We start from the raw sequence: 25472 nt of genomic DNA, 5'->3' as shown, positions 1-25472 counted from the left end.
AATTCATGCACATTAAAGGGGGATTAATTAGAGAAAATATTTTAATATTGCTATTTGCCCTTTCTCTATAATAGAAGTGTCAGAGATGAAAGAAAATTAGTAAAATGTATATGAAAATCTTCCTCCTGTCAGAGTCTGGGGCGTGCTGCAGGACCCAGAGTCAAGTCCCCACACACCCGCGGCACCTCAAAATCACGCAAGACCCAGACCCAGCTGGCCCCACCCCCATTGGGCGAGATCCAGACCCAGCCGGCCCAACCCTTGTCAAGCCCCACCGGGTGGGGGGAGCAGCCTCAGGTCCCCTGGCCCGGCGCCAGGCTGGGGGCACAGCCTCAGATCCCCCGTCAAGTCCCACCGGGTAGGGGGTGCAGCCTCGGGGCCCTCGTCAAGCCCCGCAGGGTGAGGGGTGCAGCCTCAGGTCCCCCATCAAGCCCCACCACGTAGGGGGTGCAGCCTCGGGGCCCTCGTCAAGTCCCGCAGGGTGAGGGGTGCAGCCTCAGGTCCCCAAGCGCATCCTCAGGGCCCCCAGCCTGGTGCCAGGGCAGGGGGCATGCCTTGAGGTCCTCGTCAAGCCCCGCCGGGGGGGGGGGGGTGCGGCCTCAGGTCCCCTGGCCTGGCGCCAGGGTGGGGGGCGTGGCCTGAGGTCCCGTCAAACCCCACGCAGGGGGGGGGCTTGGGGGGGCGCAGCCTCAGGTCCCTGCTGATTGCTCGTTAAGGCTCATTACGGAAACGAGCAGCCATCTTGTGTTACGGAAACACCACCCCATCTCCACTGTGGGCGCAGCCATCTTGTGTTACGGAAACCTGCCCTCCCCCGTCTCCACTGTGGGCACAGCCATTTTGTGGTGGAGTGACGGTCAATTTGCATATTCCCTCTTTATTATATAGGCTGTTACTCTCACTTAAATATTTGCAAACTTGCTTTTTTTCGGCACATGTGGGGCTTTATGGTCCTCTGTTGCTGTTATTTATTATACTATTCTGTACTTTACAGGAAATGGTCATTTGCCTTCCTAAGTTTTTAGAGGGCTGTGAAGACAACACTTTTACCTGTCCTCTGTCAGTGCACAGTGTCTTTGCAATGTCAACATAAGGGAGATTTCAGCCAACAAGAAATAACAAAATTACCCACTCAAAACTCTTGGGTAAGGTAATTTTGTATTTCTTCGTAGTTCTCCAAAGCAGCTGAACAAAAATATTAAGATTAAAAACAACGATTGAAAAGTTTCCTCAAAAAACTAAAAATGGAACTCCCATTTGACCCAGTGATCCCACTTCTAGGAATATATCCCAAGAAACTAGAAACACCAATCAGAAAGGATATATGCACCCCTATGTTCATAGCAGCACAATTCACCATAGCTAAGATTTGGAAACAGCCTAAGTGCCCATCAGCAGATGAGTGGATTAAAAAACTGTGGTACATCTACACAATGGAATACTACGCTGCGGTAAAAAAGAAGTTCTTACCATTTGCAACAGCATGGATGGAACTGGAGAGCATTATGCTAATGAAATAAGCCAGTCAGAGAAAGATAAATATCACATGCTCTCACTCATTTATGGAATATAATGAACAACATAAACTGATGAACATAAGCAGATCCAGAGACAGAGAATCATCAATCAGAACATCAAACCTCAGAGGGAAGGTAGGGGAAGGTGGGGGTAAGGGGAAGAGATCAACCAAAGGACTTGTATGCATGCATATAAGCCTAACCAAGGGACACAGACAACAGGGGGGTGAGGGCATGAGTGGGGGGCTATGGGGGGAATAAGGATACATATGTAATACCAAATCAATAAAGAAATTAAAAGTCCAAAAAAAAAGCCAAAAAAAAAAAAAAAGCCAAGTAACCAGAACGACTGATCGCTATGACACCCACTGTGGCCGGCCAACCTCCTGCGGTTGGCCTGGCCCCAATTGGCCTCCACTCCGATTGGGAGCAGGACCCCACCTGTGCACGAATTCGTGCACCACGCCTCTAGTATGAGAATAAGAACCAGTTCATTTACATCAACATTATATCCCCCAGTGACTGAAGAATACTTAGCACATAGTAAACATATAAAAATAACACTCAGATTATACTTTAAAGAAGTTCAGTGAAAGACACACAGGCAAGAAAATAATACCAATAGGCCTTTAACAGAAATAAATACTAAGGGTATGAAAGTAGAAACTGACTCTGCCTGAGGAGTTTGGAAAATTTCAGAGAGGAAGTGATATCTCAGTTGGATCCTAAAAGATAGTTAGGAGTTGTCTAGGCTGAAAGTATGGTTCTTTCCATATATCCCCTATTGGCTCTGATGGTACCAACTCAGGCACAGATACACATAAACGTGTCCACACAGAGCATATTCTGGAGCAGCACTAGGCAATACCTACCACTCACTCCACCCAGAGCTCCTGGAAAAGGGTCCCAGGTTCAATTCCAGTCAAAAGCACATACCTCGGTTGCAGGCTCCTCCCTGGCCCCGGCCCTAGTTAGGGTTCATGTAGGAGGCAACCAATCAATGTGTCTCTCTCACATCAATATTTCTCTCTGTCTTTCCCTCTCTCTCTCTTTCTCTCTCTCTCTCTCTCTCTCTCTTTAAATATATTTTTATTTACTTCAGAGAGGAAGGGAGAGGGAGAGAGAGAGAAACATCAATAACGAGAGAGAATCATTGATAGGCTGCCTCCTGCACACCCCCCACTGGGGATCGAGCCCACAACCCAGACATATGCCCTTCACAGAAATTGAAGCCGGGACCTTTCAGTCTACAGACTGATGCTCGATCCACTGATCCAAACCAGCTAGGGCTCTTCCACTCTCTCTAAAAGTCAATGGAAAAATATCCTCGGGTGAGGATTAAAAACCAAAAACAAAACAAAAAAACTGTATGGAAAGGTCAGGAATTAAGGCCTGGAGAATAGTTATGAGGTTTCTAGAATCATCCAGGTGGGAAGCAATAAAGGCCTGAATAAGACAATGGCAGAAAGAATGAAAAGAAGATTAATATCTGAAGACATCTCTGAGGTAGAATCAACAGGATGCGATGTTTAATCAAAGGCAGGTAATAATTAAAAGATATAATGTGTACAGAGTATGTCTAACACAATGCTTACCTCATACTACACAACACATTCTCCCCACAATCAATATCTCATCATCATTATTCCTCCCCTGGGTTTAGCTTTCTAACTAGTCTTCTGGTTTCCTTCATGTCTTGAACATGCTTAGTCCTTATTCCCATCCATTTTACATAATACAGCCAAAACCTTCTGAAATGTCAACCTGAAGTCACTCTCCTCTTAAAATTATTCAATGATGCCCTATTACTCTTAGAATAAAACCCACAATCAGCATGGCAAACAAGCCTTTCACTCCTGCTTATAAAGATTTCATTCCCTGCCTACCAGCACATTTGTACACATTCCTGATCCCTTTACCTGGATTACCCTCCCCACACTGAGGCCTGGCTAATCACTCACTGTTGAGGATTCATTTCCATTTCATGGAAGACAAATATGAAGTACAGAGACTAGTAGTTATTCTTTTTTTCCCTGCATAAAGTATAAGTACGGGAGAAGGGCTGAAGGGAGGGTACTGTAACAGACCACATGAGAGATGACCAAATGCCTGATTTAGAGTGCTATTTTAGGCATGAAAAAGTGGGCTAGAGTTAGAATATGCAGAAAGAATTTAGCAAGTGAGTGGTAGATATGAAACTGAGGAAAAAAAGAGTTAAAGGCAATTCAGCAATTCCAAATTGAGGTGTTCAGAGAAGCAGTGGGAAGAGATCCTGTAATCTTATGTGCTATCAGTAAGTCAGAAACCAGCATCAAGGTCGAACAGCCAAATCAGTGGCTTGTTGAACCTCTGTTCTTTGGATGGGCCCTCGACAGAGGAAGGACTGGGCCTCGACCTACTTTTCACTGAAGTCCAACAATGCCATTGTGCTGGCCACTGTATGTTTGTTGGTCGGCTCCAAACACAAAGGCTAGCAGACATCCCATCCTGCTGGCTTGGTTTAAAGAAGAAAGGAGAGCTTTGTTACTGCCCTGGGTAATTCCAGGACAGGCATCCCAAGAGTACCCTGTGGGAGGGTTGTGCTCCAAAGGAGCCTCCTGTTCTCAGCTCAAGGTTCCAAGCCACTGCAAGCACACATCCGTACATCTGCCAAGGCCCAAGTGTGTGCTGGTTCAGCCTCCACTCCAGGAAGTCCACCAGGGCCTGTCTGACTTAATCAGTAGTACTAAACTGACTCAAAGAGAAAGGGAACCCAAAATGTGTTTCAGAATATTTAATGTTTCACTTTCTGCTTTCAGATATGCTCATCTACTGCCCAGAATACTCTTCTTCCCCTTCATAGCTTTGCTAATTTTTATTCATCCTTCTAAACCCAGTCTGAGTCTCTTATTTTAGAAAGCATTTCCTGATACCCCACCCCATACTTTGTACCGTTTTAGCGTCCTGTATGTATTTCTACTATTGTTTATCACATTGTACTAAAACCTTTATGGCAGAGACCAGGTGTTTCTCAACTTTGTCAGCCCAGGAGCCAGTAAAGTGAACAATAAATTGTTGAATGAACAAATGAATAAGTACAGTTAAATAAATGGAGGCAGGTTTTAACTTCCCTCTTTTACTGGAAACCCTCCCAATTTAGTCATTATGGTAATTTAAGATCAAAAAGAGAAATATGCTTTTAGAGCAATTTTCTGATAAATACCATGCAAAACAAATATTAATAATGCCTATTATATGGCAGATACTATGGTAGCACTGAATATAAAGAGTAATACAAAACAGTGTGTTTGGCCACTCGGTGATATGAAGTTCTGAGAAACCTTTTACCACTCTAATCAGCAGACTCCTTAAAGTAGTCAGAATCACATGAACTTAAAAAAATATAACTGATATCTTTTTTTGGAAATTATAGAAGATAGTTCTTTTATCAGCCCCTGAAAGCCAAGTAGAAGAGGCCATAAAGATATCTTCCCTCACTTCCTTCATGTTTCCCACAGAGAGACACTTACTATAAACCCACTCACCACTTTAAGGAACATAGGTTTAACATACCTGAAGTAGTACAAGTGTTTTTCTATGCATGTAAGCTACTATAAACATTAAAATGATTGTTTACCCACAGATTCAAAAAAGTATGATTAAGCTTTCCCCATAGATTTTTAACTTTTAATCAAACAACTCATAATCAAACTCAAATTTGTTTAAATAAACATTAAAAAGATAAATCTGTAGAACAAACTGTCTCAAAGAAATAAACTAAGATAAGAAAACTGTTCCCTTTACCCCATGAAGCTCTGCTAGCAATCAATGGTCTCAGACATGATTTAAGATCAAGCCAGGGCTCCTGACCATTCATCCAGCCTGCTTTTCTATCCAAAATTCAGAATAACTCTACCAATACATGGCTATTGGAGCCATGTTTTAAAAGCATTCTTCCTTCCGGCTTGCTGCCTACATCTGCTACAACCTGGCACTCTCCACACCCAGACAGGAATCTCTGACATTCACCTGGTGATTGAGCTCAGTGAAAGGAGCACAGAGCAATCTGTTAAGGAAGACAAAGCACCTTGCTTGCCCACCAGATTTGAAGAGCAGGGGCTTCACAGTAACAAAATAAAAGTGGAAACCAAAAGAGGTTAGATTTCTAATTAGGGTGATTTATATTAAAGGAAACTCTGTCCTCAAATGAAGCAATCATTTCTTTTACCTCTTCTGCCAATATCAGAACATGGCTTGACCTCTGGATAAGGAAGAAGTCAAGCAAAAGTTAAAGAAGGCAAACTAAAAGCTCAAATGGTATCTTCTAGTGGCAGAAGGTTGGCAGGGGGGTAGAAAGGGAGAAAAGGCTTTAGAGCTTTCCAATTTGCTATGTAGAAGACAGCTTCCCGGCACAACAGTCACTCCAATTGCAGGCAGAAATCTCCTCTGAAGGCTAAGGGTCAGATAGGTAACTAAATACCTAGAAATTCACAAAGATTTCTTGGCACTATCAAAGGAAGGAGTGGGGAAAGAGGAACCAGTCAGTTCTGCTTCTATTGCAGAGAAAACAGATTTGAGGTCTGGTGTACACATTAAGTATCTACATCTTCAAGGAAAAAGAGAGAGCCTTTTCTTTTCCTTAGTTTCAGACCATCTCAAGTGTCAGAATGATGTGCCCTCTTAAATGAGAGAGTAAACGAGAAAAATTCAGATGGTTAATCTTGAGTGAAGTAGTCTAAATTTATTTTACCAACTTGTTCAAAGTATCTTTCCTCTGTCAGCCACTGGGACTCTGGGAAGCAGCTAATGCTGATCTATGGCCAACTCCCAATTCAAGCAAAGCAGCAGATCTGGATATAATGTCACTCAGAAGGGTTTTGGGGATTCTAAATTGTAAAAAAAAAAAATGACTAGAAGCAGAAAATAACCATAGCACAGAATTCTGAACCCTTTTCCAAACAAATTCAGATGGTCCTGACACACAATTTCATTTCATAAGTTCATTGAGAACAGGTGTGATGCCATGCTTAGATCAGTGACTGGCAAAATAGGCCTCAATAAATAGTTGTTACATAAATTAAGTCAAGTGCCCCTAATCATTGTATGTCCCTAACTTACATACAGGGATCCCTTCTCCACTCTCCATATCAGATAACTCACTCAGTCTTTAGAGCTTAAGGTCTTGTCCAAGGAAGGGCCTTAAAGATGCAGGGGTGTGCTATCCTTGGAAGGCTCAGACAAAGACTCTCTGGTCTTCTATAGTGAAGAGACTACAGATGATCCCCAACTTACAATGGTTTGACTTAACAATTTTTTGACATAATGATGGTGCAAAGCAATATGCATTCAGTAGAAATCACACTTTGAATTTTGATATTTTCCTGGGCTATGGATATGCAGTACGATACTCTCTCATGATGCTGGGCAGCAGCAGTGAGCCACAACTCCCAGCCAGGCATGCAATCATGAGGGCAAACAACTGGTACTCTACAGTGTACTGTGTCACCAGTGTTTTTGAATAGTGTGTTCTGAGCAAGTTTAAGGCAGGCTAGGCTAAACTATGATGTTCAGCAGGTTAGGTGTATTAAATACATTTTCAACTTGATATATTTTTTAAAAATATATATTTTATTGATTTTTTTTTTTTTTTTTTACAGAGAAGAAGGGAGAGGGATAGAGAGTCCGAAACATCAATGAGAGAGATTGATCAGCTGCCTCCTGCACGCCCCCCCACTGGGGATGTGCCCGCAACCAAGGCACATGCCCTTGACCGGAATCGAACCTGGGACCCTTCAGTCCACAGGCCAACGCTCTATCCACTGAGCCAAACCGGTTCAGTTCAACTTGATATTTTTAACTTATGATGGGCTTATCAAGACATCTTTCAAAATTTTAATCTTCTATCTCATCTTCGTGAATGTTTCCTTATCTTCTAGGTATTCTCAGAAAAGTATTTCTATGATCTTATGTATAGGATAAGTTAGTTGATATCAACATACATTACATTACCCTTATTTATCTCACTTGCCATGGATAGATAAAAAAATTTTTCAAGAGTACATGTTCATAGGGAAAACAATGCCCAAGGGCATGAAATAACAATGTAATATGAAAGAGCAGAACTGAAAGGCAAGCCATTTTAAGGCCCATATCATATACTTTCCTTCTATAACATCCTTGCCAAGCAGTTAAAGCAATTCATATTTTAGCTTTATCAGGTTAACAAGTTAGTAAATAGAATAAGAAGCACACTCACCATAACTATCCTTAATTGTGGTGCCCTCAATTGTGTCAACACTCCAGCCTTCCAACATTTAAGAACCTGGTCTTTAGCTTCCCTAGCTTGATGGAAAAACAGTGCGTGAAGAAGCCTGACTACTTCCTCTACCCACCCCTACTCTACAAGTGACCTCTACCAATTTGGTGCTAGTGGCAAACAAAACAGAAAATGGTCCCAGTCCTCATTGAACTGATATATGGAAAGAGACATAAACAAACAAACATTCAAATAAATGAAGGATTCTGAGATGTTATGAGATGTGCTACAATGGAAAAGGAAAGGGTGGTTTCCAAGAGAATAATAAGTGAAGTCATGACCTAGTTGGGGGGAGGTTATGAGGAAAAGCCACTACAATGAAGTGAAAATTGAAACTAAGATTTGAAAATTGAAGAACTAAGTAGGTAAAAAGTGGGAGGCCAGCTTTTCAAGTATTATTTAATCTCTCTAAGTCTCTGTTTCTTCTTACATAAAATAGCAATAATAATGGCTATATCTCAGAGGGTTGTCATAAGGATGAAAAAAGAAAATGCAATTAACATTCTAAAAATATGAGCTACTTGTTTAATGAATATGTAATGATTTATCATCAGAAAAGTTTTTTAGAAAGTGTCCCTGCCCTGGTCAGTGTCCACTGAGCGTGCTTAGAGTGTCGGCCCACACACCAAAGGGTGACAGGTTCAATTCTCCATCAAGGGCACATACCTGGGTTGCAGGTTCAATACCCAGCCCTGGTCAGGGCACGTGTGTGAGGTAACCAATCCATATGTCTCTCGCGCATCAATGTTTCTCTCTCACTCTCTCTCTCCACCCCCCCTCCCTTCCACTCTCTCTAAAATCAATGGAAAAAATAGCCCCGGGTGAGGATTAATAAACAAAACAAAAAATAAAAATTAAATAAAAAGTGTCCCTGATACTGCCAAGTACAATAAATCATTGGTTTAAAAAAAAATGAAATATTTTGCCCAGCCAGCATGGCTCAGTGGTTGAGTATCAAGCTATAAACCAGGAGGTCATGGTTCAATTCTTGGTCAGGGCACATGCCCAGGTTGCGGGCTGGATCCCCAGTGTGGGGCATGCAGGAGGCAGCCAATCAATTATTCTCTCTCATTATTGATGTTTCTATCTCTCTCTCCCACTTCCTTCCTCTCTGAAATCAATAAAAATATTTTTTTTTTTAAAAAAAAGAAGTCTAGTGCTCAGTTCTGTTCCTTCTGGGTATACCAGAAATACATGTTTGACTGGCTAGCTGGATAGAAAATAAGTTGTTAAGCAAGTTAGTTACAGAGTCAAAGTATGACTACACAAGAGGTCTTACAATTGAATAGTGCAAAAGGCCATTAGGCCATTCAGAAATTATTCCATTCATGAGGTAAGTGTTCCAGCCATTTACAGGTGCTAAAATGTGTTAGAAAATTTACCTTGACTTCACTTTTTATGAGACTGACTTGCTACCTACTGCACTAACGAGGCACCTTGACTTCACTTTTTAGATGGCATAAAATGTTTGCTTCCTTTCCTCCCTATTTAATCATCAGCCAATATCCATAAAGTATCTTCCAAACACAGGGCACTATTGAAAGATTAGAAGTATACAAATGAGTAAGATACTATCCCTGCTGTCATCTACACTAATAAAAGAGAAAGATGCAAATTGACTGTACCTTTGCGACACACACCAGCCAATCAGGAGTGAGTATGCAAATTAACCCAACAAAGATGATGGGTTAATTTGCATGCGCAGGGACCAAGTGGGTGGGGCAGGACACTTGCATCTTTGCCATGGCAATGACGCAGGTGGGATGCACCACCTCAGCCACTCTGGGCCTCTGGGCAGCATGGGAAGGCGGAAAGGCGGTTCCGGTCAGAGTGAAGGCGGTGCTGGCAGCCAGGGGAAGGAAGGCCTGTTCTTGCACAAATCTTCGTGCATCGGGCCTCTAGTATATAATAACCAGAAACTAATTGGTTTTACAAAGCACTTTCATAGTAACTTCTTTGAACCTTGTAGCATCTTGAGACATTCTTGTCATCTTTTTTTTTTTTAATCCTCACCCGAGGATATTTTTCCCAATAATTTTTTAGAGAGAGGGGAAGGGAGGGAAAGAAAGGAAGTGAGAGAAACATCGACATGAAAGAGACACATCGATTGGTTGCCTCCCTGCACATGCCATAAAAGGGACCAGGATGAACCTGCAACCGAGGTATGCAACTAAGGTTATAAACTACACTGTAATCAATGAGGAAATCACTAAAGGTTTTAAGCCAGAAAATGCCACTGTTTATTCAATCAACAAATGTAATAAGCAGCTATTATTTGTCAGGCACTGCGCTAGGAATCAATGGATAGCAATATAAATAAAATAGTCAAGGAGTTTATAATCTGCATAACACACACAAAGAATTAAAATCAATCCTATATAATAAAAGCCTAATATGCAAATTGACCAAATGACGGAATGACCAGCGGGATGACCGGTCACTATGACACACACTGACCACCAGGGGGCAGATGCTCAACGCAGGAGCTGCCTCCAGCCCTAGCCCCAGGCCAGCCAAGGCAGATGCCAGTGGGGGGCCCCCCGATTGCCCCACTGGTCACCCCACAGATCGGCCCTGATCGCCGGCCAGGCCTAAGAACCCTACCCATGCACAAATTTCGTGCACTGGGCCTCTAGTAATAAACATTATGACAAATACTATTGTATTATGGGAGCATACAGAAGACTTACCTAACTAATCTTGGGAGACCATAAAAGGCTCCCCAGAGTGACATATAACTAAGCTGGGTCCTGATGGTTAAGCCAATGCGAGATGGAGAGGTTGTGTTTTAGACAGAGGGAAGAGTTGGTGTAGCGGCTCAAAGGTAGGAAGGGTCATGTCCTATTTGTGGAACTGAAAGAGGTTTAGTACAGCTATAGTGCTCAGCTGAGACAGGAGCAAAGAGGTCAGAGAGGTAAGCAGTGAAGCCACACAGATCAAAAGCAGCAGGATCAGATATTTTTACTTTATCCTGAGGGCAATGAGGAGTCATAAAAGGGTTTTGCAGAGTAAAACAAAATTATATTTGTATTAAACACTGTGGTGTTGATATAAGACAGACAAACAGGCCAATGGAATAGAATAGAAAGCCCAGAAACAAACCCTCATGTATCAATGGGGAAAGGACAGTCTCTGTAACAAATGAGAAATGCAAATAAAAACCACAGTGAGATATCAGCTCACACCCATTAGGTTGACTACTATAGAAAAAAACAAAACAGAAAGTAACTAGAGTTGATGAGGATGTGGAGAAACTGGAACCCTTGTACACTATTGGTGGGATTGTAAAATGGTAAAACTACTACAGAAAACAGTATGGCAGTTCCTCAAAAAATTAAAAATAGAACTACCATATCATCCAGCAATCCCACTTCTGGGTTTATATCTAAAAAGAATTAAAAAATAAGATAAAATAAAAAGAATTGCAAGCAGGGTCTCGAAGAGATCTATGCATACCCGTGTTCAACCCAAATACCCATCAACAGATGACTGGGTAAGTAAAATGTGTATAATATTATTCCGGTGCAGGCAGAGCACAGCACTGAGAGGGTCTCCGCCACATCCCCCCACTGTTCTGGAAGTGAAGGCCCAAAGGATATGGAGGGAGGAGGGTGTTGGTTGGAAAGAGCGAGTGCCTTGGGTGGGAGAAGCCAGGACTCATGAAGGAGGGACAGGAAGGGGCTATGACAGCCCTGCCCCATCTGCGGGAACCTGAGGGCCCAACTGGGGGCAAGCACCCTCCCCACCAGTAGCTCCCCAGATGTTGGGTCAGGATGCTTGGCCTCTGTGTCCAGAAGGGACCCTCCTATGGTCTTTGTCTTGATCTTTCTTAATAAACGGTGCTATCCCCGAAAAGTAGCCCAGCCTAGGCTCTCCTGTTGCTTCTTCTATCCTAAGTCCTTCTTTGTGTTAGAGATCCCAGCTTTAATAAATGTACCCTCAAAATCACCTGGACTCGCTTTGTGAAACCTTTCCTGCATGAAGTCAAGAACCCACACACTACCAGTCAGCTCTAGGTAGACCCACTCAGGGCCAGGTTCCCTTTCCAGTAACAGTGATGAGATTTAAAAAAGGAGAGGTCAGGGATGAAGGAAAAGAGAACTATCTGCCCGGCTGGTGTGGCTCATTGGTTGAGTATCGACCTAAGAACCAAGAGTTCACCGGTTGATTCCTGGTCAAGGCACATGCCCAGGTTGCAGGCTTGATCCCCAGAAGGGAGCATGCAGGAAGCAGCCAATCAATAATGTTTCTCTCTATTGATGTTGCTATCTCTCTCTTCCTCTCATTTCCTCTCTAAAGTTAAAAAAAAAAAGTTAATTGTCATTTGTAGAAAAAGTAAGCACTATACAAATACTTTTGCAAGTTATTAACTTGCCAGAAGCAAACTAGCAAGGTGATGTTTCTATCTCACCTTCTCCCTTCCTGTCTAAAATCAATAAAAATATAGTTTTTTTTAAAAAAGAGTCAGCACAGACCCAATTCCTGTGAATGATATACCACTTTTCAAGTTAAGAAAAAACAGTTGTCAAAACTTCTATTAGAAACAGGATCAGCCTAAACTTAAAAAGAGTTCTATAAATTCAACTGCACCTCCCAAGGTATTTTTTTCCATTGATTTTTAGAGAGAGTAGACGGGAGAGGAAGAGACAGAGAGAAACACTGATGTGAGAGAGACCACATCAATTGGTTGCCTCCCGCATGTCCCTGACCAGGGCCGGGTGCCTGCAACCAAGGTATGTGCCTTTGACTAGAATCAAATCCGGGACCCTTCAGACCATAGGCCAAAGCTCTATCCACTGAGCCAAACCAGCTAGGGCTAAAAAAGTATTCTACTGATATACACAAGCTAGCATTGTGATGCAAATTCTAAACAATGCTAATTTTCAGTCCAGTAGCCATCAGTTGGTAGTCATAATAACTGCTTTCCTGTTATCTTTGCAAACAGTTCTTTAGGACACAAGGTTGCTTTAGGCCTAGTCCAAAGGTTATTTTGCCCTCTTTTAACATACCAAAGATTTTTTTTTTAAATCTTTATTGTTGAAAGTATTACATATGTCCCCTTTTCCTCCCATTGACCAATGCTAGCCCACCTCCTCCCCACCCCAGGCCTTCACCACCCTACTATGTCCATGGGTTATGCATATATGCACACATCATACCAAAAGTTTGAGGCCTAAGAGGCACAAGGCAGCTCCTTTGGGATGGCAGCTCCAAATTGCATTTCTGGATCTATTTTAAGGTAGCTCCATATGTATATCAGATGTCTTTGTGGCTAACAGTTTAACTGCCGGAAGCTCAAGTATTAGGAAGCAGTATTCATTTATTCATCCATGCAACTTATATCCATAATATTTATTGTATGCTTTTATGTGCCAGTTATGAAGCCTCGGCAGTAACAAAATAGCCAAGCCTAAAGAGCTTAAAGTCTAGTAAACACAATTATAACCAGCCAGAACCTGATTCAAATCCCAGCTCCACTACTTAGCTAAGAGATTTTAGATAATTTCTTTCACAGCCCTCAGATTTCTAATCTGTAAAACAGAAAAAATACCACCTATTTCATGGGATTGAGTGATAATTAAACAACATATGGGGGTAGGTGAAGTTTAGCAGGCTCTGGCACATAAAAAGCATTAGAAAGAAAAATAACTTATTATTTAAAAAATATATTTTTATTGATTTCAGAGAGGAAGAAAGAGATAGAAACCTCAATGATGAGAGAGAATCATTGATGGGCTGCCTCCTGCTCGCCTCTCACTGGGGATCAAGCCTGCAATCCAGGCATGTGCCCTGACAGGGAAACAAACTGTGACCTCCTGGTTCATAGGTTGACGCTCAACCACTGAGCAACACCAGCTTGGTGAAAAATAACTTATTTTTCATTATTATTACTCAGGAAGTAATACAGCAGTTTAAAATGGCTCCTTCCAAATCAGTGAAATGTTTCCTAGTGAAAAAGCTAATAAACAGGATCTGAACAACGAAGGTATCACTCAGTATTTCTTGGAATGCTGATCCTCTATGAAGTTATCTCCTCTTGGATGTCTAATAAATATTTCAAACTAAACCTTGCTAGTTTGCTTTTGGCTCATTTCAAAATTGACCTCTTGATCATCTCCCATCATGTATTTCTTTTTTTTAAAATATGTTTTATTGATTTTCTACAGAGAGGAAAGGAGAGGGATAGAAAGCTAGAAACATCGATGAGAGAGAAACACCGATCAGCCGCCTCCTGCACGCCCCCCACTGGGGATGTGCCCTCAACCAAGGCACATGCCCTTGACCGGAATCGAACCCGGGACCCTTGAGTCCGCAGGCCGACGCTCTATCCACTGAGCCAAACCGGTTCTGGCACCATCATGTATTTCTTATCGTCTTATCCATCTCCATCAACAGCAACTCTATCCTTCAGGTGTTCAGGCCTCAAATCTCAGAGTTATCCTTGACTTCTTTCATCTTCTTACATCCCAAACTGAATGCATCAGGAAAACCTATTTTCTCTACTTTCTAAGTAGATGCAGAACCACCAACTCCACTGCGACCACTCTGGTCCAAGTTACCTTTGCATATCTCTCATCTTTTTTGCACTGTTGTTATTTATTGCACAGACTCTATTGCAATAGTCTCTTAACTAATCTTCCTACTTTCACCCTTGCCTCCTTTTCGTTCTAATTCACTGTACAGTAGCCAGGGTGATCCTCTTAAAAGTTAAGTCACATCATGTCATACCTCTACTCAAAAACCTCCAAAGATTTCATAATTCATCCTGAGTAAAGCCTGAAGCTCTTACAATGATCTATAAGACTCTATGTGACCTGGCCTGTGTTTCCTCTCCGACTGCCATCTACGACTATTCTTTTTACTCTCACCACTGCCGCCACATCACCCTCGTTGGAGTTCCTTGACCACACCAGGCACATATCTGCTACTATGTCTTTGTACTTGCTGTTCCCACAGCCTAGAACACTCTTTCTCCAGATATGCACACAGCTAGTTCCCTTTCCGTTGTCAGCAAACTGCGGCTCGCAAGCCACATGCGGCTCTTTGGCCCCTTGAGTGTGGCTCTTCCTAAGCCTTAGGAGTACCCTAATTAAGTTAATAACAATGTACCTACCTATATAGTTTAAGTTTAAAAAATTGGATCTCAAAAGAAATTTCAATCATTGTACTGTTGATATTTGGCTCTGTTGACTAATGAGTTTGCCAACCACTGCTAGCTTCTTAACTTTTGCCTTTTCTGTAAGACCTTCCCTGTCCATATAATTGAAATTGCAAACTCCACAACACTTGACACCATATATATTACTGTTTGTTTTCTTAATTAGTCTAACTCTTCTGCCCACGCACTGCTGATTACAATGTAAATTCCCAAAGGGCAGACATTATTATTTGTTCATTATTATATTCCCAGCACCTGGAATAGTGCTGGACACATTGTAGGAGCCCAATACATCTTTTTTTTTTAATAAATAAATGAGCCAGAAGCAAACTAGCAAGTCGGGGAAAAACTGCTTTAAGAATAAAGTAAACTAAATGAACTCTTTTATTACTTGTGGGTTAGACTGCCAACTTTAAATTCTTGTTTCTTAAATGTCATAAGGAGTTACTAAAAATAAGGGCCTAAAACATGTACAATTTATTTAGGTTTTTTATTGCTAAATGACCAAATCAAAAAATTAAAGCTTTTTCAAAAGTAAATAAGATGCCAACATGTATTTATAGGAATACTTTTAGCTATTTTTACAAGTATAAATGAAATAAGCAAACTTCTAATTTATGAAGGGACTTGATGTGACATTTCACACTACTTTTGACTTCTGGCTCTTTCCACTGGGGCTAATTCAGTTTTCTTAAAACTAGGTCTACACTAAACAACCAACTATAAATATCTTACACTTATACAGTTGACCCTTGAACAAGGTAAGGTTATGGGAGTCGACCCCTCTGTGCAGTCGAAAATCCATATATAACTTTTGACTCCCCAAAAACTTAACTACTAGTAGCCTACTGTTGATGAGAAGCCTTACAGATAACACACTGTTGATTAACCTATATTTTGTATGTAATATATATTACATACTGTATTCTTATAATAAAACTAGAGGCCCACTGCACAGATTCGTGCACCAGTGGAGTCCTTTGGTCTGGCCTGCGGGATCAGGCTGAAACCGACTTTCCAACATCCCCCGAGGGGTCCCGAATTGTGAGAGGGTGCAGGCCAGGCCGAGGGACCCCATTGGTGCAGGATCGGGGCTGGGGAGGGACGCAGGAGGTTGGCCGGCTGGGGAAGGACTGCGGGAGGGTTCCAGGGCATGTCCGGCCTGTCTCACTCAGTCCTGATCAGCCAGACCCCAGCAGCAAGCTAACCTATCAGTTGGAGCATCTGCCCCCTGGTGGTCAGTGCACGTCATAGCAAGTGGTTGAGAGGCCTTAGCATATCATTAGCATATTACACTTTGATTGGTTGAATGGCTGACCAGATGACCGGACACTTAGCATATTAGGTTTTTATTATATAGGATAAGCTAAAGAAAGTAAAATGTTAAAGGGAAATAAAATACATTTTACAGATTTTATTGAAAAAATTCTGGGGGGAAAAAAGGAAAAAATTATGTGTATAAGTGGACTCACAGTTCAAGTCATGTTGTTCAAGGGTCAACTGTACTATCGGCACAACCATACAGTGCATTATTACAGCCCTGTGTGATTTTGTAGGTCAGGAATTCAGAAGACTGAACTCCATTAGAAAACCTGGGATTTGACATAACTTGGAAAGTGGGAGAGTGAAGAGAAGTAAGAGCATTCTAGGCCCTGGAAGGTATATCTAGGGCCAGCATGTATAGAAGACAGCAAAAAGATCCATCTAACTAAAGGGAGGGATTGATATTCTGAAATCAGATTAGAGAGAGTCTAGAATGCTAAACAGAAGTTTTTAAACAGAAGCATACACTATCAAAGTATGTCTAATGAAGATTATCTAAGTTGTAGCATATCAAATTGAAGCAAAGAAAGACTAGAGACAGGAAAACGAGCCACAAAGTATTTGCAGGAATTCAGCCATGGAATAAGATTGTGACAAGAATGGAGAGAAAAAATAACAAGAAAGACATTAAAGAGAAAATATTAGGGTAGAATTGGGAACTGATTCAATTCAAGGAGATGAGGAAAAAGTCAAAACTAACATCATATCTTTTTATTTGGCTGGACAAGGATCCTAACAATAGCAAATGGTAAGATTGAAAAGGGTGACCTGAGCTAAGTTGTATTTAAAATAGTGGAAAACAGCTCTAGCCAGTTTGGCTCAGTGGATAGAGCGTTGGCCTGCAGACTAAAGGGTCCTGCAGTTGATTCCAGTCAAGGGCACACGCCCGGGTTGCAGGCTCAATCCCCAGTAGGGGGCATGCAGGAACATCATCATTGATGTTTCTATCTCTCTCTCCCTCTCCCTTCCTCTCTGAAATCAATAAAAATGTATTTAAAGAAAAATAGTTTCTAAGGAAGGGGCATAGTAAGAAATTTTTTGTTATCCCAGTCACTAAACACTGAGTTCATGAAAGACACTACAGTGGAATAAAAATGGTCTTTAAGATGTACAGTCTAATAATTCACCATCCTTTGAATCAAAGCTTACCAATAAAATGCAGCTTAAGTGACATTATGGAACTTCCAAAGCTAGGTCATAAGAAGTCTTGCTCTTGCTGCTTCCATTTGGGTGACTTGTACCTCTCGTTAGTCACCATAAGAAGTCTAACACTATCCTGAGATCACTAAGCTGTGGGGAGCTCAAGCCATGAGGAGATGACCTAAAGAATGAGACACCATGTAGTGAAAAAGAGGCCCACAGACAGAGAAAGACAAATACCATATGATCTCATTTATATGTGGAATCTAATGAACAAAATAAACAGATGAACAAAATAGAAACAGAGGCATAGACAGCTGTCAGAGGGGAGGGGGTTGGAGAACTGGATGAAAGAAGATGAAGGGATTAAGCAAAAGAACACACACACACACACACACACACACACACACATCACATAGACACAGACAATGGTGTGGTGACAGTCAGAAGGAAAGAGGATTGGGGGATAGGTGGAGGTGGGCAAAGAGAGGCAAAATGGGAACAGGCTTTGCTTGGGGCAATGGGTGTGCAATGCAGTGTGCAGGTGGTCTTTTATTGAATTGTACACTTGAAATCTGTAACTCAATAAATTCAACTAAAAAAAAAGAAAGGGCCCTAACTGGTTTGGCTCAGTGGATAGAGCGTCGGCCTGCGGACTGAAGGCTCCCAGGTTCGATTCCGGTCAAGGGCATGTACCTTGGTTGCAGGCACATCCCCAGGAGGGAGTGTGCAGGAGGCAGCTGATCGATGTTTCTCTCTCATCGATGTTTCTAACTCTCTATCCCTCTCCCTTCCTCTCTGTAAAAAATCAATAAAATATATTAAAAAAAAAAAAAAAGGAAGAAAGAAAGGAAGAGAGGGGCCCAGGAGCACCATGGCACTGGACATGTAAATGAAGTAGAAATGGGTCCACCAGCTCAGCGCCAGGCCCCCCCCGCCCCCGCCTACCTTCATCCCCCCCGGCCCCCCCTCCCCCCCCGACACATGAGGATCAGAGATTCAGCAAAGCCCTTCCAAATTCCTGACCTACAAAATCACAAGCAAAATAAAATGGTTGCTTTAAGCCACTGTTTCAGGGTAGTTTGTTATGCAGCAGTAGGATGGGGAGCAGCCTTCTTTTTTATCCTGGTAAGCCCAGAGCCTAGCAGAGCGCCTAGCCTACAGCAGATTTACTTAAGGTGACATGGTATATATAAAGTGAATCTTTTTTCTCTCGCAGAGGCTAATTCACATCTTTGTCATTTCCCCTACCCTCACCATTCTGTTAGGAAGTCCTAAATCACAGAGGCAATCATCGTTAGTACCTTTGGTGTGGCCTCCCCAAATCCACCCCTTGCTTAAAAAATACGTATGGCTATGCTGCGAAAGTTAACCCAAGGCAAGCACCAGACGATTTCACATCTGCTTCAAGGTAAATAAGGCCAGAAGAATACTCTGTACTGGGTCACACAGAATCAAGAAAAGAAGCAGGCACAAGTAATGGCAATATCACAGCACATCAAGAAACTGGAATCGGGGTCTGGCTGCTCAGTTTTATAAATAATGCATAAGTTTGGTCACTGAACCCACAGAGTTTCCTTTCATTGTAAGCTCTCTAATTATATAAGGCTTCTTACAGGTCTGACAAAAAAACAACTCAGAAACAGTATGTATCAACTATTCTTTAATAAAGAAAGAAGGTGTATAATGGGGGTGGAAATAGTGAGTAAGAAGAGGATGAGGGCTATGTGAAAAAAAATTATCTTTAGTCACCTTGCAGGGCTGATCCATTCCCTCATGAGCTAAAAGCATTTCTTTCTGTACCAAATATCTGCCAGACTGAGGAGACATTGCTGTAAAGAGACTACATCACCTCACTTGTTTATACCTTAGTGGTTCTCAGTGCCACAATGGGGGAAAACAATAGTTTATCCATGGCAGAAAAAGCAAGAGAGACCTCCAAAATCCTACCTGCCAAGCAATTTTTGCCGACTCCTTTCACTCAAGTATTGTTACTTGGGATCCCTACCCCACAACCTTATATCCTACTCATTCTCCAAATTCCCTGTCTTCTAGGCACTGAGAGGTTCTACACAAATAAGTTTCCCAAACTGATTACGAAGATATTTCCTTCTCTGTGTCTTTAAGATTAAAAAAGAATAGCATTATGAAATGACACATAATCTGACCAGAAGAACCTTTCTCTTCTTTCCTTCTTTGACCCACACCCTCCATCTTGTATATGGAAGAGAAAACATATAGCATATAAATTGGTGGCAGCTACTTTTTTTTATTATGAATGACAGTCAACCTTAGGATGAAGCTAACAATGTAAAGACAGAGCAGAGACAGAAAGAAGTGGGGTCTCTGGATAGCATCTACTTAGCTGCTGAATCAAACCAATCCTTAACCTAATAAACTGCTGAAATTCCAGTTATATGAGCCTTCTTTTTTACATCCTTTTAACTATTTTCTGTTACTTGCACCCAAATACATTATAATATACCCAATAACCAGGGAATATCTTTTCCAAATAACCCAACATGTATTATCAAATTAGTAAGAATCATATACACATTCTACACATACAAGAACCTGTGCTCAGTTAGCAATGTGGGGAATACATAAATGAATGAAGGACAGCATATTGCAATGGAAAGAGTATAGCCTTTGAAGTCAGATGAACCTGGATCCAAAGCCTACTTAGAGGAACTTACTTAATTTCTCTAAGCCAGCGGTTCTCAACCTGTCGGTCGCCAACCTATGGGTCACGACCCCTTTGGGGGTCGAACGACCCTTTCACAGGGGTCACCTAAGACCATCGGAAAACACATATATAATTACATATTGTTTTTGTGATTAATCACTATGCTTTAATTATGTTCAATTTGTAACAATGAAAATACATCCTGCATATCAGATATTTACATTACGATTCATAATAGTAGCAAAATTATAGTTATGAAGTAGCAACGAAAATAATTTTATGGTTGGGGGTCACCACAACATGAGGAACTGTATTAAAGGGTTGCGGCACTGGGAAGGTTGAGAACCACTGCTCTAAGCCTTAGTTTTCTCACCTATAAAATGGAGGAAATTGGACTACAGAATTTTGATACTTATGCTAATATACAAAAGCACCAAATATAGCAATTAAGCCATAGTGGTGTTTAATAACTGGTAGTTATGATTTTTTTTTAAAAGAAAGTTCATTTTAAAAAGAGAGAGAAAGCTTTTCCCCTCAAGTAGTGTAAAAGGACAAATAATTATGATTTAATAATTGGGATATTTATAGGATATGGAAGATTGCAACAATTATTACAATTCTTCACCCCTTACTAAATCCATGCCCTTTGACATGTAACTTTGCCCCCAGTGTGGACTCAGGCATGTGACTTGCTTTGTCCAATGGGATGTTGGCCAAGCAAATTTGAACACGAGCAGAATCATGAAGAGCACTTGTGCAAATGGGCTGGCATACTTTTGCTATTCTGGTATCATCTTAAAAAGAACATACCCAGGCTAGCCTACTAGTCGCAGAAGGAAATATGAGAAGCAGCTGGAGCAAAGTTGCCCCAGTAAAGCCCAGCCTAGAGAAGACCACCACTGACCCACTGATGCATGAGTGAGTCCAAGTGAGACCAGCAGACTGCCAACTGGGCCCAGCTCAAATCAGCTAAATCCTGCAGACTTAAGAAAAATAAAAGTTTATTGCTGTTTGCTTTTGAGTTTTGTGGTTGGATATTATATAGCAATAGCTAACTGATATACAGGGTAGCTAAGTTGGTTAAAGTGTCGTCCCAATATGCCAAGGTTGCAGGTTCGATCTCTGGTCAGGGCACACACAAGAAGCAACCAATAAATGCATAAATAAGTGGAACAACAAATCGATATTTCGCTCTCTCAAAAAAACATCAATAAGTAAAATAGGTTTGAGGTAGTGGTTAAATCATAAGCAACAAAATAATTTAAAAAAATAAAAACCAAAGACTTCCACTTCCTTGATATGCGTGAAAGACAAGTTCTTCTGAGTTAAAGACATACTCAAGGAGCATTCCTACTCAACACAGTATGATTCTTTTTTTTTTCATATGGGTAACCAATTTTCTCAGCATCCTTTTATTAATCTTCACCCAAGGATATTTTTCCATTGATTTTTAGAGAGAGTGGAAGGAAGAGGGGGAGACAGAGAGAGAGAAACATCGATGTGAGAGAGACACATCGATTGGTAGCCTTTTGCACGCTCCCCAACCAGAGCCTGCAACCAAGGTACATGCCAGTGACTGGAAATGAACCCACAACCCTTCAATCTGCAGGTAGATGCTTTATCCACTGAGCAAACTGGCTAGGGAATGAATTCTTAATTCAATTGGTGTGCAGGAAGCAGCCAATAGGTGTTTCTCACATCAATGTTTCTCTCTCTCTCTCTCTCTCTCTCTCTCTCTCTCTCTTTCTCTCATTTCCTGTCTCTCTCTAAAATCAATTTAAAAAACATATTTAAAAAAGACTTGTGGAAATGATTCAAGCCCAGAAGAGTCCAGATTACTACTGGATGTGGGAAATATTCTTCCTAATATCACTACTTCACAGGCATTAATAAAAGCTATGCTTGTCTACTGTAATTATTGACAAACTATTCCAAGAGAAATAAGGAATGGTACTCACATTACTGTGGAGAGCAGACATAGTACCAATCAGGAAATATTTACTAAATGTCATCCAAGTTCCAAGTGCTGTGATAGATGTTATTAGTAATTTATTTTTATGATTCTAGTGAAACCAATAGCTGTGCTGCCAAGCCAAAATTATAAGGCAATTTAATGTAAGAGTCCAGAGAACTATGCCTTGATGACCTTTGTTGATCCCTTTCCAAAAATATTCAAGGCCATTTGGATATTTGGACTTTATGACCATCAGCCTATTAATATCATAATAAAAAGTATTAATATCATAAGCTATGTCAGTATCTCATTAATGATACTAGAAAAACACACTCTTTCACAAAATACTCACTGCATGTTGTATATAGCTATAAACAAGCTAAAAAGCAACAGAAAACATTATTTAAGTGCAATATGGCCAAGGGAATGTTGTATTAAAGTCATTAATTTCTACCATTCCCATTAGAGTCCACTTCTAAATTTGCGACATGATCACAAATATTAAAGCGTGTCAGCAAAACCAATACACAATTCCTTCCAATGAACTCACATTTCAGAGAACAATGATATAAGCAGGGAATAATAAATACTTTTACAATTATTAGTGTCAGAGCTCTGGCCGGATAGAAGGCTTGAAAGGAGAGAGCTGTCTTTGAAGAATTTATAGACTCACTTCTGAGAAAAGAAATACACAGAAAATGTTTCACTTTTCATATGTGTGTTTTATCTGTTATGCTTTATTTCAATAAAAGATTTAAAAAATTTTAAGACATTATCAACAGCATAGATCTAAGTATCAAATGAAAAATACTGACATTTCAAGGAGTTCAAGAGGGACTAGTCACTGTTATTAATAAAAGCTCTAATAGTTAAATGTATTTAGCAATTACTACATGCCAGGCACTGTGCTAAATAAACATTTTACATTTCTTCCTCACAACATCCCTGTGAGATCGTCATCATCTTATCAGCAGCAGCATTTGCCACAATTATTATTCTATCTTCCTTGAAACTCCTTCTTCCTTTCCATTCCAGGTTTTCTTTCTACCTCACTAGTCACTCCTTAATCTGCCCTTCTCCCAGACTTTTAAAATTGAAATACTCTAGGGCAGGGGTGGGCAACCCCTGGCATGCGTGCCAAACATGGCACACCAGTAACTTTTGCTGGCACACGAAACCCTCTTATAATCTTCCATTTACAATTTTTGTGAACACTTGAATGACTTAAATGTTAAATTACAAGGAACTGGCAAGACACTTGATGTTATGTTTGGTTACATAAAGGCTTTTGAAAAGAAACTGGAAGTCTTTAAGAGGGATGTGGATGGTGAGAGATTGAGATATTTCCCAAACCTCAAGAGGCACATTCAAAGACCTCCCAAAAGATGACAGAACAGCCTGTCAAAGCCTTCAAAAGCTGTTTTTAAACATCGAGTCAACTATTGAGCAGTTGTTCTCAAGATTTGAGAAATTCAGAGAACTGGAAGAGACAGCAAAATTTATGAGGTTTCCAGACAGCATGAAACTGGAGGAACTAAACTTACAAATGTTTTCATGGATAGACATGGCTGACTTTGAAATGCACTTGATTGAATTTCAGAGTAGCTCAATTTGGAAACAGAAATGTATTGACCTTAGAGTTGACTTGGAAAACATTGGGGGAAAAAAAGCGATTAGAGACAGGAGTACCAGAGAGAAGTGTCGAAAACGAACTATTGAGGACTTGAAATGCCATTCCAGAAAATTTTTTCTGTTTAAAAAACTTCGCAACAGCGTTACTCTCCATGTTTTCATCCACATACGCTTGTGAATCTTTGTTCTCAGTGATGAATTCTGTTAAGTCTCGTCATAGGAGTAGCCTGACGGATGAAAGTAGTAGCTCGTGCATATCTCTGAAGGTCACGAAATATAAACCTGATGTAAAATCTCTGTCATCAGTGATGCAGCAGCAAAAGTCCCATTGATTATATCAAACGGAGTCATAAAGTTTTCTGTCGGACTATCAGTGTACATGTATACATTAAAAAATAAATGGACCATCGGGGAGAACCAAGATGGTGGCATAAGGTATAAACTTGTACGTGCTGCCCCCCACAACAAAATTAAAACTACAACTATAAGACAAAGCAGCTATCATCCAGAACCACAGGAAAGCTGCCCTAGTGGAAGTTCTACAACTAGAAGGAAAGAAAAAAGCACATTGAGATCGGGTAGGAGGTGCAGAGGCGCCAAAAACAGAGGTACAAAGGTGCGCACAAGGCGGCTGCAACTGGGTGAGCAGTTTTTTTCAATCGGAAGGGCATACAAGCTCTCGAATGCACTGAACTCATTTATGGCGAGACTCTGGGGTCCCAGACTCCTACGGGGAGAAACTGGACTGTCTTGCAGTGGGTCGGAAAGCGAAGATGGCTCTCTCGCCGAGCTGCTCGCAAGGATCATTGTTGTTGTGGGGGCGCGGGATTCGGGGATGCAGAAGGACTCGGGACGCAGAGACGCGGAATCACGAAGAGGCTGACGACAGCCATTGCTGTTTGCTCCGCCCTGGTGATTCTCTGAGACCCCAGCCCACTCAATTTACATCCCCACCCAAGCTGTGCACAGCGGCGCAAAGTAATCACCTGCGCTTTTGCAGCCTAACCTAACAAACTGCAGCTGGGTCAGAGAGCTCCAAAACTTCCAAACCCCAAACAAAGAGGAGAAATCTGCTGATATCGCTGTAGCTCCTACTCACACAGTGGTTGACTTGGAGATCCAGGAGCCAGGGTACCCCTGGTCAGATACCAGATTTCAACTCCTCACATCCATAAGGGACACACTCAAGAAGCAGACTCAGTGAGCACCAAAGCCCCACTGAAGCAAGTCCTACCCCATAAGGGTGTCTCCAGCACAGCAGTTCTTCCACTGTAGACACAGCAGGTCCTTACAGTCAGCCAAAAATGTGGAGACAAAGAAACATGTCACAAATGAAAGAAATGGAGGAAAACAAACTAATGGAGGACATAGAGTTCAAAACCACAGTTATAAGGCTACTCAAGAATCTTCTACGAACCTCCGAGGAACTTAGTGAGACCTTCAAGGATCTTAATGAGAATGCCAAAAAAATGGAAAAGGACCAGTCAGAAATTAAACATACACTGACTGAAATTAAAAATAATACACAGAGATCCAACAGCAGACTAGAGGATCCCAAGAATCAAGTCAAAGATTTGAAATACAAAGAAGCAAAAAACACCCATCCAGAAAAGCAAAACGAAAAAAGAATCCAAAAATATGAAGATAGTGTAAGGAGCCTCTGGGACAACTTCAAACATACTAACATCCGAATTATCGGGGTGCCAGAAGAAGAGAGAGAGCAAGATACTGAAAGCCTATTAGAAGAAATCATGACAGAAAATTTC

The 25472-nt window shown here is 41.3% G+C and overlaps 1 protein-coding gene across 6 annotated transcripts in view; it reads right to left on the bottom strand.

Annotated features, from left to right (window-relative positions):
- The window catches only part of TESK2 (testis-specific kinase 2), a 117448-nt gene that overhangs the window by 18629 nt on the left and 73347 nt on the right, over positions 1–25472 (bottom strand). The window lies entirely within an intron of this gene.

Source organism: Myotis lucifugus, unplaced genomic scaffold, assembly GCF_000147115.1.
Source record: "Myotis lucifugus unplaced genomic scaffold, Myoluc2.0 scaffold_222, whole genome shotgun sequence".
NCBI lineage: Eukaryota > Metazoa > Chordata > Mammalia > Chiroptera > Vespertilionidae > Myotis > Myotis lucifugus.
This window is presented reverse-complemented; position numbering and strand designations above follow the sequence as displayed.